Source organism: Schistocerca piceifrons, chromosome 2, assembly GCF_021461385.2.
Source record: "Schistocerca piceifrons isolate TAMUIC-IGC-003096 chromosome 2, iqSchPice1.1, whole genome shotgun sequence".
Classification (NCBI taxonomy): Eukaryota; Metazoa; Arthropoda; class Insecta; order Orthoptera; family Acrididae; genus Schistocerca; species Schistocerca piceifrons.
In genome coordinates, this window is record NC_060139.1 from 640,304,567 (window position 1) to 640,317,765 (window position 13,199).

At 37.5% G+C, this 13,199-nt stretch overlaps 1 protein-coding gene across 1 annotated transcript in view; it reads right to left on the reverse strand.

Annotated features, from left to right (window-relative positions):
• Positions 1-13,199, reverse strand: part of LOC124776988 (phenoloxidase 2-like) — a 309,427-nt gene that overhangs the window by 284,194 nt on the left and 12,034 nt on the right. The window lies entirely within an intron of this gene.

The window sequence follows — 13,199 nt, forward strand, 5'->3', positions numbered from 1 at the left end:
TCCTGCCCTCAAATAAGAAAGCAGTGTACTTTCTGCTCTCTTCAGCCAATTGCACCTGCCAGAACCCTGAAGTCAAATCAACACTTGACAGAATTTTAACATTATAAAATTTTTGCAACAGCTCATCCATGTTCTCTGGCTGATCATTTTCTTTGACTATTATTTTATTTAGCTTTCTTGCATCCAGTACTATTCTTATAGAACCATCCCTCTTTTTCACCACTACTATTGGATTACAATACTCACTCCTCCCCATTTCCAGTATGCCCCACTTCAACATCATCTGTATCCTTGCCCTTACAGCCTCTCTATTAGCTATTGCTATAGGATAAGGTTTGGCCCTTATCACTTCATGTGGCAATACCCTCAAAACATAACTGAAATCTACGACTTTTCCAGGTCTGTCAGAGAACACATGCTTATGCTTACACAACAAACCTGTAAGCTGCACCTTTTGTTCTTCATTTAAATGTCCCATTTCATTCACTTTGTCATGTATCTGCTGTTCAGTGCAAATCTCATCACCTACCTCTTCTATCCTTTGTAAATGAGTAATTGTCTCACCTCCTTTTAATTCCCCTTTAAATTTTATTCTTCGTCTATTTCCACCAGCATCAAATTCTACCATTCTGTCCTTTACAAAAATGCTACAGTCATACTTGTACAAGAAGTCCATACCCAAAATTACATTCAATGCCAAACCCTTCACCACAAAGCAACTAATATCAAAACAATACTCATTACTATTAAATTCCAGTAATACTTCCCTGCTGATGGGCTTGCTACATGTCCCAGTTGCTGTCTTAATTTTGACTCCTGTAACTGGTAATTCTATTAATCCTAAACCTTTAATTTGCTGCCAGGAAGATTCAGAGATTGCAGATAAACTTGAGCCAGAGTCTAATAATGCTATATCTGCAACTCCTCCCACACTGATATCAATTATTGGCTGTATCACCTCTATTTCTACTCTGTTCAGCCCTGATTCCTGTAATAAATCTCTTTCTACTTCACTCCTGCTTTCCTCTTGCATAATGCAAATATCTTTAGGTCTTTCTCCAAAACATACATCAGTATCCCCTTCAAACAGATCCTTAATAGCAAACTCAACATTCTCTTCTTCACTTAATTCTTCCAATTTTCTGGCAATTTTAAATTTTATTTTACCCCATTCTTCAGGCATCAAAGCTTTATGTAATTTTGCATAGGACACCCAATCACTCAAATCATAATCAGCCTCCTCCTTTCCTAACCATCCACAATTAACATCTTTGAGGCTTGCATCATCAGTTAGGAAAACATAGGTTTTGATTTTATCTTCTGGGCAACCTACAGCAACATTCTCCATATCATTACACATTTCCATATCCACACTGAAGTCATTATCACTACCACAGTTAACACCTGCACCCACAAGCACAGTAACCTTATCAGTAGGTGATTTACCAGCATTTTCCACATTGTCAAATACACCACTCATATTAGCCTTTACATCACACTGAATAACCCTCGCCTCACCTTTTCCACAATTCTCCATACTATTTCCAATAGACATCTCTACCCATTCATCACACCCATTATTACTGTGAACATTGCCCCTTAATTCCATATCCACTTCTGTTCCCCCTTTTGATGAAACTACCTCTGTCTGATCTTTCAATGAATTTTGTTGCACACAAACCAATATTGTCCTCCTCTGCTTGTAATTTCTCTTCCCTTTTAAACATGTCATCAATGTAAAACTCCCACTGTTCATTGCTGATATTAGCCTTGTTCCCTTTTTTCCTCTTATACCTTTTATCTGTATTTCTATAATTGTTAAAACCCCCCCATAGATTTTCATTTCCTAAGACAGCATCCATATGACATATCCCAATTTCCCTATTTTCCTTGCTGACTTTATTACTCATCCCATCATGTCCTTGTCTGGCCCTGTTCACATAATTACCAGCCCCCCTGCGGACCTTAAGTGAGGCATCAATTAGTTTTTTGATTGCCTACCCTGTCCATTTGCATCTGGCATTCCTACTCTCATACCTCATCTGATCAAAATTGTCTCTTCTCCCTCCAAAATTTCTGTTATACCTTTGTGGCTTGCTTCTCCAATCTCTATCCTGATTATTCTGATCACTTCTATCTTCTCTCCACCTGTTATGGTTATTACTGTATTCATAATTAATACTGTTTCCCCTTTCATGATACCTTCCACTCTCCCTATGTTCCATGTATTTAGGTCTGTAACACAATGCCCTGTCCATATTATCCACAAAATTAAGAAATTCTTCCACTGAATCTGTTGCACTGTGAATCAAATCCCATTGCAAATGCTCTGGTAATCTTCTCTTTAGTGTAGATATTTCTGTTAATACGCCCAGTGGCCTATCCAGATGATTTAATTTATTCAGTTCTCTAACACAGAACTCTCTCATACTTTCCTTTCCACTCTTGTAACTGGATCCATTCAAAAAATCGTTTTGCAATCTTAATTGTTTTGCTTGGCCCCAGTATTTGTTCAAGAACAGGTTTTCGAAGGTTTTAAAATCACAAAATTTATCATCATTTTGGTTTGCCCGTGTTTGAGCTCCCCCTTCCAACTGCCTCTTAACATATTTAATTTTTGCCTGCTCTCTCATCCCTGTCACAAAGTTATCCTTACATGCCGCTGGAAAGTCAACTGCATGGTATCTATTCTCCCCATTAAAAGGTTTTGACTGAAATCCATGCCCCAGAGGATATCCCAACAATAAATTTCCATTCCCTGCTGCCACAGTATTAACTTTTCCCTCAAGACATTTATTTCCCCTTCTAATTCCTTCTTATTGTCAGTAATTCCCTTATGGCAATCCAGCACTCCTATCTTAATGGATTCAATGTCTGCCTCTGTTTGTCTTTGAAATAATGTGCATTTCTGTTCCTGTACCTGAATCTGCCCCACAAGATTACTTTGCACAGTGTCCACCTTGGCCACTAGGCCTCTTTCAACCTCATCAACTCTCTCAACAATTCCCTCAACAATTTTAACTGTGTTTTCAACTTTATCTGTAATTTGAGTGAATTTGAGATCTAGCTGATCAAATTTTTCACTCACTGTCTTTATTTTATCACTAAGCCTTAATTCCATATCCACAATTTTCGAATCCATTTCTCCAACTATTGCAGTTTTTATATTCCCTATTTTCGAGTCTATTTCTCCTAATTTACTAGTAAGTTTTACAAAAAATGTGCTGAGGTCACTTCCTGGTATCCAGCCTATTTCTTTTGGCATGCTAGGGCTACTACAGGTACTCCTAACATCCACTGATTCGCTTTCACTTTGAGATTCATGCGTCTCATCGGCCATGGCTAATGAAAGGACACAATTTTCCAATGTAGCTGCTGGCTGTACTTATCTTTTAAATCCTCGTGTGACGCAACGTCTGCAGTGAGCTCCGCAGCACAGCTATGCAATGTATCTTAATCGGCGGTGTGGACACACAGCAAACTCAATCAGGAGCGAGAACACGTTGTGTAGGCCCCTGGCAGCATGTAGTCGTGTTGGTCGGTGGCACGGTCGACGGCGTTGATCGTCGGCAGCACGTGGATACAGCTTCGACTGCTTTACCCGTAGCAACACATGGACGTGGCACGGACGACGGTTTCTTCTCGCGGCAGCACGTATCGCGGCACGGACGACTGTTTTACCCGCGGCAACACGTGGATACTGCAAGCACGGCGGTTTTACCCGTGGCAACACGTGGTCGACTCATCAGACTGTGTACCTGACTGCTTCACAATCGTGGTGGCCTTATATCGGCATAGCCACGGGGCAGCGTGTATCTTGTCCAGCAAAAACACTCCGGTACTGCTAATGCACCAATTTAGCTCAGAGCCCCCACACTGACTGTTCAAAAGCCTAACATCAGACGGACATTCAATTCCGAAATACTATGGAATATGGAAGAAAGTCCTATCCCGGACGAGCCCCCAATTGCAACTGAACTCGGGCTCGTTTACTACCTATTTTTCACGTGGCTCATCTGTAAAGGGGGTTGGTAGTAAACGGTTGCATTTGCACCCCTATTATTGAGTCTGATATTGGCTGGTTTTTGAAGAGCAGTGAATTGAACTATACACGTTCAGATTGAAACTTATTTATTCAAAAGAACACTTTAACGTTGTGGCCATGCATTTTTAAGTTCACAAATAATAATCGGTGCAATTCGTACACTGTTTGTCTCACACCCACACACTTTCACTTTGTTCCTTCGCATACCCCGGCATCCATGCTTGCACTCGCGGCACTTTGCCGCTCCCAACTCGCCACCACAACGGCCAACCACCAAAAGACCCCGATTTTCCCGCTCACATCCACAGTCCTGAGTCGGGTCACATGACACCACAGTAGTCAAAATAATTGCTAAACATGGCCACAATTCGTTTACAGTATTTTATAATATTTAAATACTTAACTCTAAATACATTATATAATTTTACAAAAATTATCACCACACTTATATAATTCGTTGCAATTAAAAGAAAACCAAAACACTATCCAACGGAACTACAACGTCCATCAAAACACAAACAAATATTTCCGGTCTATTTTTGCCCAGCATATTATCTCTGCTGCCGTGCTTTAAATTTTAAATTACTTGAAAGAGTTCCATATTATCCCCTGTTACCTTACAGTCTTTTCTTTCTCTTCTTTAGTCACACGCCTTTCCGACAGCATCTTACGCTGTCAGACCCTTATTTCCTTCCATTTTGTTCAAATGAACTGAAATTGTATTCCTGTTAGGAATTTGTTTAATCGTGCCATTATTATCGCCAACTGCAATTACTGATATGACTTTACTATGAATACTTTTTCTTTCGCTCCAGAGTTGGCCTAAGATTACTATAATTTTTATGTATTTCACTGGAAAATGGCAAAAATTCTTTAGTATGTCCAAAACTGTGAGATTAATGCATAAGTTGTCAGACGTCTGTATTAAAAGCTTCTTTCATTAAATAATAATTGTTTAATTTGGGATTTCTGTTTTCATTTCATAGTAACTATTATCAATCCCCAATTTATAAATGTTACAGATTTTGCTTTACTACATTTTTTGTTATGTTACCAATGTGATACCCATTAAAATTTAATTAAACTATTCTGAATTTTCTCTCGAGGTGAGAAGACAGTAATTTCCTTGGGATTATAGAAAGCCAAATTAAATGTTTTTCAGCACGCCACAAGTCTACTGACCTTCACTTCAAACAATAAAAAAGGTAAAAAAGAGTAGAATTAACTAAGGAGTGAAGTGATTTCTTTTATGTAGTTTTTTTCCTTCTCCTTCCCTCTTTCCTGACGAGGCAGCCGTTGGTTGCGAAAGCTAGAATTTTGTGTGTGTGTTTGTGTTTGTTTGTGTGCCTGTCGACCTGCCAGCGCTTTTGTTTGGTAAGTTTCATCATCTTTCTTTTTAGATGTCTTTTATGTAGTTAATAATATGTGCATTTTTGGACAAAAAATAATTTTTATTATAGAGACTAAGAAAGTGGCACATGTGTGCATGTGAAATATTTAGGTTCATTTTTCTTTTCATTTAGTAGATTTTCTTTTAATTAATTATTTATTTAACTATTAACAATTATTATTATTATATTCGGCGCTCAAAACGAGTGGCCGCAATGTAAGAATAAGTGTATGTAAAAATTTAAATTCCAATTTCTAATATAAAAATTGTATTTCTATTCCATATAACCATCCAATGTACTGTACAATGACATGGAAAAGGTCAACCAATCCAGTTTACAGCAAATTGTACATCTGTAAGGTAAGAACTCGTACAAATGAATTTTTCTGCTCTGTCAAGACAGTAGTTTTCTTCTGCAGCATTTTTTCCTTTGATTCTCTACAAAAGTAAAATCATTGTTAGTAGTAGTTTAGCTCAGTGATTTTGGAAGGGTGTGTTAAGAAAAATTCAATTTTGCAAAAATTGACGTAAGATTGTTTTTGCATTGAAGTTAGAGAATACAGAATGACCAATTTAGCCGCTCAATGATAAAAGAGCATCGCAGTCAGGAAAATTGTTTATTGTATTAACATCATTTACTGTTATTTATATATGTATGTTACTGTTAAATATTAACATTCGTGTGATGAATTTTTCCCAGTTTTCAAAATTTCATATTATGGTCAAAGTCCGTAAAAAGGAAAATATCCAACTGAAATCATGGCTTCACCATCAGATTTCGAAAATGAAGTGGTAAATATAAATGACTCACTCATAGATTTCACTATAAAAGAGTCAGGAAATCAAACCCCAGACTTGAACATGTCTGCTGCGAATTCGGATTTAGCACAAAATGACGATAATGGTCGTCCGACCACTGCAATTAATGAAACTGCAGCGGGTACAGTTCAATTTAATGGGATGACAGAAGACAGTATTGCGCTTGACCTGCTTACTGCTTTCCTGAAAAAGTTGGAATCACACGATCGCGAACACGATCAGTGGGAAAAGAAACAGGAATAGAGAGACAAAGAATTAAACAATGAAATAAAAATCGAATTAGCCAACATCAGGTCCGAGTTAATGAATATGAAGCAAGCTTATGAACCAATTTTGGACCAAGTCAATAAACTGGACAGTGATATTAAAAAATTAAAAGCTTCACATTCCGCAATAAAATCGGATGTGGAAGAATTAACATCTGATGTAACAAATCTCAAAATAAATAATCAAAAGATCTTAGACGAACAGCTAGGATCTCACAAAAGGCAAATAAATATTGAAATATCCAATTGGATAACTACTAAAGAGATGGAACTTGATACAAAGATTAATGTTGACGTCAACAACACTGTGCAGCATTTACGGGAAGAAATTTGTTCTGCCGTACAAGCGAATTCAGATGCCGTGCACAATCTGTGAGGCAGACAAAAAGAACCAAACAAAGAAGTGCCTATGTGGACACAGGAAATAAATGCTCACATCCATAATTTGGAGAAAGCTGTTTCGACGGAATGTAGAACAGAAATGAATTTTCCTACACAACTGCCGAATGACGACAATGCATGAAGAACAACATTCAGAATAAAAAAATATTCCAAACACCCAACTTGTCGCCAGCAAAATGTAATCATGAAGATGAACGTATAGCGAGTTCAGCGAAGATTGAGCAAAATTTGCTCAAGGATCACCATTTTCAGACATTTTCCAAGGACAAGAAGTCCATCCATCCAATTGTATTTATACGCACTTTCAAAAATATCTTACCCAGATACTGATTAGAATATCAAAAAATTCGGTTCATGATGTCTCACATCACTGGTGAAGTAGTCCTATGGGCTAGCAAAACCACTGAATTATGATATAGGCTTGCTGAATTCAAGAAAGCTTTCTTTGCAAAACAGTTTTGAAATGGGACAATGTTCATAATTTGTACTGTAAAAATTAGAAATAGTATCCTAGTATACCTGTGTATCACCTTATTATTTCATTTTTTTTTATTGCATTTAGCTCTGTTTATTAAAGTTTTGTATTTGAACACTTTTTAATCTCCTCTGACATACATCCTTTATACTTGCTTTTGGAATATAAATAGGGAGAGTACATGCTGTGTGATGTGAAGAAGGTATTGAACAGCATGTTTAGTACACAAAACAATGTTTCAGGATTTGATGTGAATGCTAGACAGGAAGTTATGTATCCGTTGGAGCGTGTGATGAGATATCTAGGGAGGGAACTGAAAGATGTGGGCAGATCCATTCCCACAGTGCTGCATGGCTGTACCCTGCTGGAACAGCCGACTTACAAGAGATTATAAGTGCTGGGTATTGTACTCAAGTATCTGCCAACTGCATCAGTGTTGTGGCTGAGATTTGTAAATTATTAGCCAAGACTGCCCAAGGTGTGTTATTCCACATAACTGTATGTTTTTTCAAGTAGGGGGATTGACTTCCCAAAGCGTTATATAACTTTAAATCGGTATGTCTTTTTTATCAATTACAAATGAATCTCTAGGCCATTACTTATGCAGGTTAGGTTGTATGGACAATCAACAAATAATGTGGAAGACATTTACTAGTACAGACAATATAACAAAATGTATACTTTTCTGCTTTCATACACTGATTTTGGTCCTCAAGCTAATCGATTGTGTCACCATTCAAAGCTATTTATGACTCTGTCTACATGTATTTATCCTGAGTACTGCAATATTGTATCTCATATGAACTTGAATTGTGGGTAAACTCATGCTTAACTCTGTTTTGGGTACCTCTGGTCATTGGGACTGTGTGTGTGTGTGTGTGTGTGTGTGTGTGTGTACCTCTGGTCATTGGGACTGTGTGTGTGTGTGTGTGTGTGTGTGTGTGTGTGTGTGTAATTAAGGAGAGCATGCAACTATTGACTGATGCTAGATGCTTCTTATAATTACTCTTTACATATAATTGAAGTTATTGATATGATTATGAATTTTATTCATTTTGTTGTGTCAAAACATCTTGAACTGGGTGCTTACAAGAAGTATTGTATGCCGGACCACCTTTTTAAAATTAAATTTACTGATATTTTAGACCGCCATTCAGGTTTTATTACTGTTTATGCAGATGGGTCTAAGCAGGGGGATTTTATGGGCTGCTCTGATGTGTTTCCCGATACTGTCCATAGGATAGGGCTCCCAGAGCAGTTCTCAGTTTACTATGCAGAACTGTTTGCCATTCTGAAAGCAGTAGAGCATATGCGATGACATCGTGGCAAGAAATTCATCATCTGCTTCGATTCCCAAAGTGCTCTACAAGCTCTTGAACAGATGTACCCAGCAGATTGGATGGTGCAAGAAGTGCAGGACGCACTCCTGCTCTTGCAAAAGCAGAGTAAGGATGTAATTTTGTGCTGGGTTCCAGGGCATATAGAAATTCCTGGAAGTGAACTTGCAGATGCAGCTGCCAAGGAGGCTTGCTCCATCCCACCTTCTGCTCGCTGTTCCATCCCCCTGCAGGCAATAACATCATTCGTGACTCAGAAGGTCATGCATTGGTGGGTGGCTCAGTGGCTGGAAATGAGGGATAATAGGTTGCGAGCGGTGAAGGATTCTGTCCGACCATGGCTTACCTCCTTTGGACAACGATGAGCTGAGGAAGTAGCCCTTACACGGCTTTGAATAGGACATTGTCCATTGACACATTCTTTTCTGTTACATCGTGAGGAGCCACCAACGTGTCAGACATGTGGGACACAGATGTCGATATGACATATTTTAACTGAGTGTGTTTTATATGTGGGTTTCAGGGAAGATTTAAGTTTCCCACCACACCTGCCCTCTATTTTAACTAATAATGAGGTGAGTGTGGCTAGAATTTTACGTTTTTGTGTGATGTCTGGACTTCTTCCCAAAATATTGGGATTGAGATCTTAATGTGCTGTAAAGTGGTTTGGTCACCCATTATTTGTAAGTGGTCACCCAGCCACAGTTAATTATTTTTACTTGTTTTGTATTGGTATTTTATTTTCAGTTTTATCTACCTGTTTTGATGTGCTTTGTACAATACTGAAATTTGAGCATGTACAATTCTCGAAAAGATCGGCTCTGAATTGATCCTTGTTTAACAGATCTTGGCTGCACTCGTCAACATTTATTTTGAGAATGGGTGTTGATAACCTTGTTGTTGTGCACCCTAAAACACTTATCATCATCATCATTATTTCCTGGTCTGCATCTCTTCTCCTGCAGTTTCTGCATCTTATCCTTTCATAAATAGTTGTCAGCACAAGATAGTAGCTTGATCCTAATTCTGCACTTCTCTGAGATTACATCTTCAATAACACATCTGTGTCTAATATCCACTAATATTTGGTCTTTTTGGGTCTGTGTGTTTTGATTAAGTGATTGCCAGGTTATCTTATAAATGTTTTTGTGAAGAAAGTAGGTAGTCATAATCCTTACCTTTTTTTTAAGGGTGCCAGATTGAATAGTCTCGTTCCATTGTTGTTGGAGGAACTGTGTACATTATTGGGGCCAAGACAGGGTCTCAAAAAGGCCTCTTTACTTATTTTAGCATTGTCATCTCCTAGGAACATTTTCACTTTGTATGATGAATGTGTCTTCATATGTTGATTCTAGGTCTTTTTAGAAACGGTCTTTTTCATCATCATCTTTATCTTCTACAGGTTCATGATATGAAACCACTTTTAGGTTGCAAAACTTTTCTTTCATTCTTGTCCAGCAAATTCTTTTGTTGATAGCCGTGAAGTCTATGATGTATATAGTTATTGGATCCAAAATTTCTTCAACAGCAATGTTATGCAAAACTATGATATTGTTTCTTGTGACACTTACTTTTTATTATCTTGAGGTGCTGGAGTTTTGTAGTGTGTTCTGCAATCCTTAAAACTAATCCATTGCATTTTTGCTATTGCTGTTGTTTTTTTACACACAAAAATATATTCCCTTTACTGTTTCATTTGTTGTTGACTCCTTTGCCACTTATTTACTATTGCAAATTATGAATATAGACTTACGCTTTTCTCCTTTTCAATTACTTAACAGCCTGGTTGCTTTGCTAGCTTCAAACAAACATGCATTATTCCACTAGGCACACTAGCCTCTACTGCACTAAACATAATAAAAAGAAGTCCAAAGACATGGTAATCTTACTATCATACTCAAACAGTGTGCAGTAAACAGTGTAGACAAGAATAGAATAAAATCTGTTGAAATAATAAATATAAATAAATAAATCATTTATTTGTCCATAATAAATTTCACAGTCATGGACACAGTCTGTTTATAAACATATGAACATTAATAAGAGTTCAGAAATAAAGATAAAATTATACATAACAATATTAAATATCCTTGATGGAGTATAAACATTTATCAATTAACAGTTGCTTTAATTTTGTCTTAAATATGTTTCCATTTAACAATTTTATTTATTTGGCAGTCTGTTATAAAAATGTGTTCCAGCAGAAAATGGAATATGATCTGTTTCTCTTTTAGTACTACATTTTATGTGGTAATCATCTCTTTTCCTTGTAATTATGGATTTCACTACTGATTATACTATGCTCATATTTTCTTTTACAGAAGGATGCTGCATATTAGATGAGTAGAGTGAATAACAAATTAAAAGTTCTGATGCAAACTGTGGAAAAAAGAGCTTCATGACACAATCTAAATGAAAAAGTGATGGGTTAATAGGACACATTCTGAGGCATCAAGTTTGGTTGGTTGATTTGGAGGAGGGGACCAGACAGCAAGGTCATTGGTCCCATCAGATTATGGAAGGATGGGGGAGGAAGACAGCCATGCCCATTCAAAGGAACTGTCCCAGCATTTGCCTGAAGTGATATAGGGAAATCACGGAAAACCTAAATGGGGATGGCCAGATGCAGATTTGAACCATCATCTTCCTGAATATAAGTCCAGTGTGCTATCCACTGCACCACCTCACTTGGTAGGGATCAATGAATAGACAGTTTGCTAATAGTGAGAAATGTGTGTGTGTGTGTGTGTGTGTGTGTGTGTGTGTGTGTGTGTGTGTGTGTGTGTGTTTAGTCGGGGGGGGGGGGGGGGGGGTATACTATAGTCAGAGAACAGGGTTTGATTGTGGTAATCAGAGTCATATTAATGTAGGATGCAGTGGGTATGCAAGAATGAAATAGCTTGCTCACCTAGGCGAGTGTGAAGAAATGCATGAAACCAGTCTTCAGACTAATGACTACAAACATAAAGCCATAATAAACTGAGATTTATGGTTAACTGTACAGATCCTGACTCAACTGGTTCTCAAGCAAATGAAACAAGTAAGAAGAAAACATTCAAATACAAGGGTACTTCATGCAACTTTGTCAAATGAAAATCTGACAACATTACTGCACTTAAGACATGCAGAAATCAAATACTATGAGTTACCCACATTATGTGATATTGATTTGGTATGGGTGAGGTATCATGACACCAGGGAAATTTGTACCATTTTGAATGGATGCTGTTGATTACACTACTGACTTGCAAAGCATCTTACACATTACATCAGTGTGTGGAAAGACTGATAGCAGAGCAAGGTTAGGCACTGAAAAAGATAAGTAACAGATTGTTCATAATACTTATATTCTGATAACAACACATTAAATGTAGCACACTTAAGAGAGTGAACATGAAGAGCAAAGGTAGACTACTTGTCATACTCGACGTATACGAACAAAAAACCAAGGAGCCAGATTACCAACATAACACTACCACTTAATCTGGCAACAATTTCATTTTATGAACAAGATGCATGTGTTGCTCTCTGGCAAGTGGTTTAGTTAATACATCAGCAGGCATTTCCTATGACTGCAAATACTTAACAACAATCTCATTTCTTTTAACACATTGTCTAATAAAATGTCCTTTAGCACAAACGTGTTTTAATCTAGAATGGAACACAGGATTTTGTGACAGCCTAATAGAACTCTGGTTGTGATGGAAAATGATTTTATCTTTCTACTAATTCTACTTTAAGCAACAGAATGTGCTTCTGGAATAATCATCCACTAGTACATACATGTACTTAGCCATACCATGTGACATTTGCTCCATGGGGCCACATAAATCCATATGCACAAGGCTGAGCAACTCAGATGCATGTTGCCCTCCAGTCTCAGGAAATGGGAATTTGGACATCTTACCTAGTACAGGTGATTTGCACTTGTGAAGAGTTTCAGAGTCACAACACTCCAACTTTATGCCACCACTCTGTAAACATAGCTTAAGTCCAGTGTCAACTCTAACATGACCAAGTCTATGGTGCCGCAAGTCTTCCATATTACTAAAATTTTTGACAGCGAGAGCATGCTCATCTGACAACACAGGTTCAACATTTTTTAGTTTATAAATGCCATTTGACTCTGATCCAGAACAAAGTATCACACCACTTTTGAGCATCTTACATCCATATTTGTCAAAAACAACATTTATGCCTTTCTTGACTAAAGCAGAAACTGACAACAAATTAGTCACTAAGCCAGGGACAAGAATAACATTCTTCATTGAGGATGTATCTGGTGAATTGACAATACCGTCACCTTTCCCTTTGCTCACTAATTCAACATTATCAGCACACTTCACAATTTTTTGTTTGCTATTTTCTGTTTAAAAATCTTTAAGCCATTCCTTTCTCAATGTCATGTGTGATGATGATACACTCATTCTGGTTGAAATATGATATATCAACTGCACAAAACAAT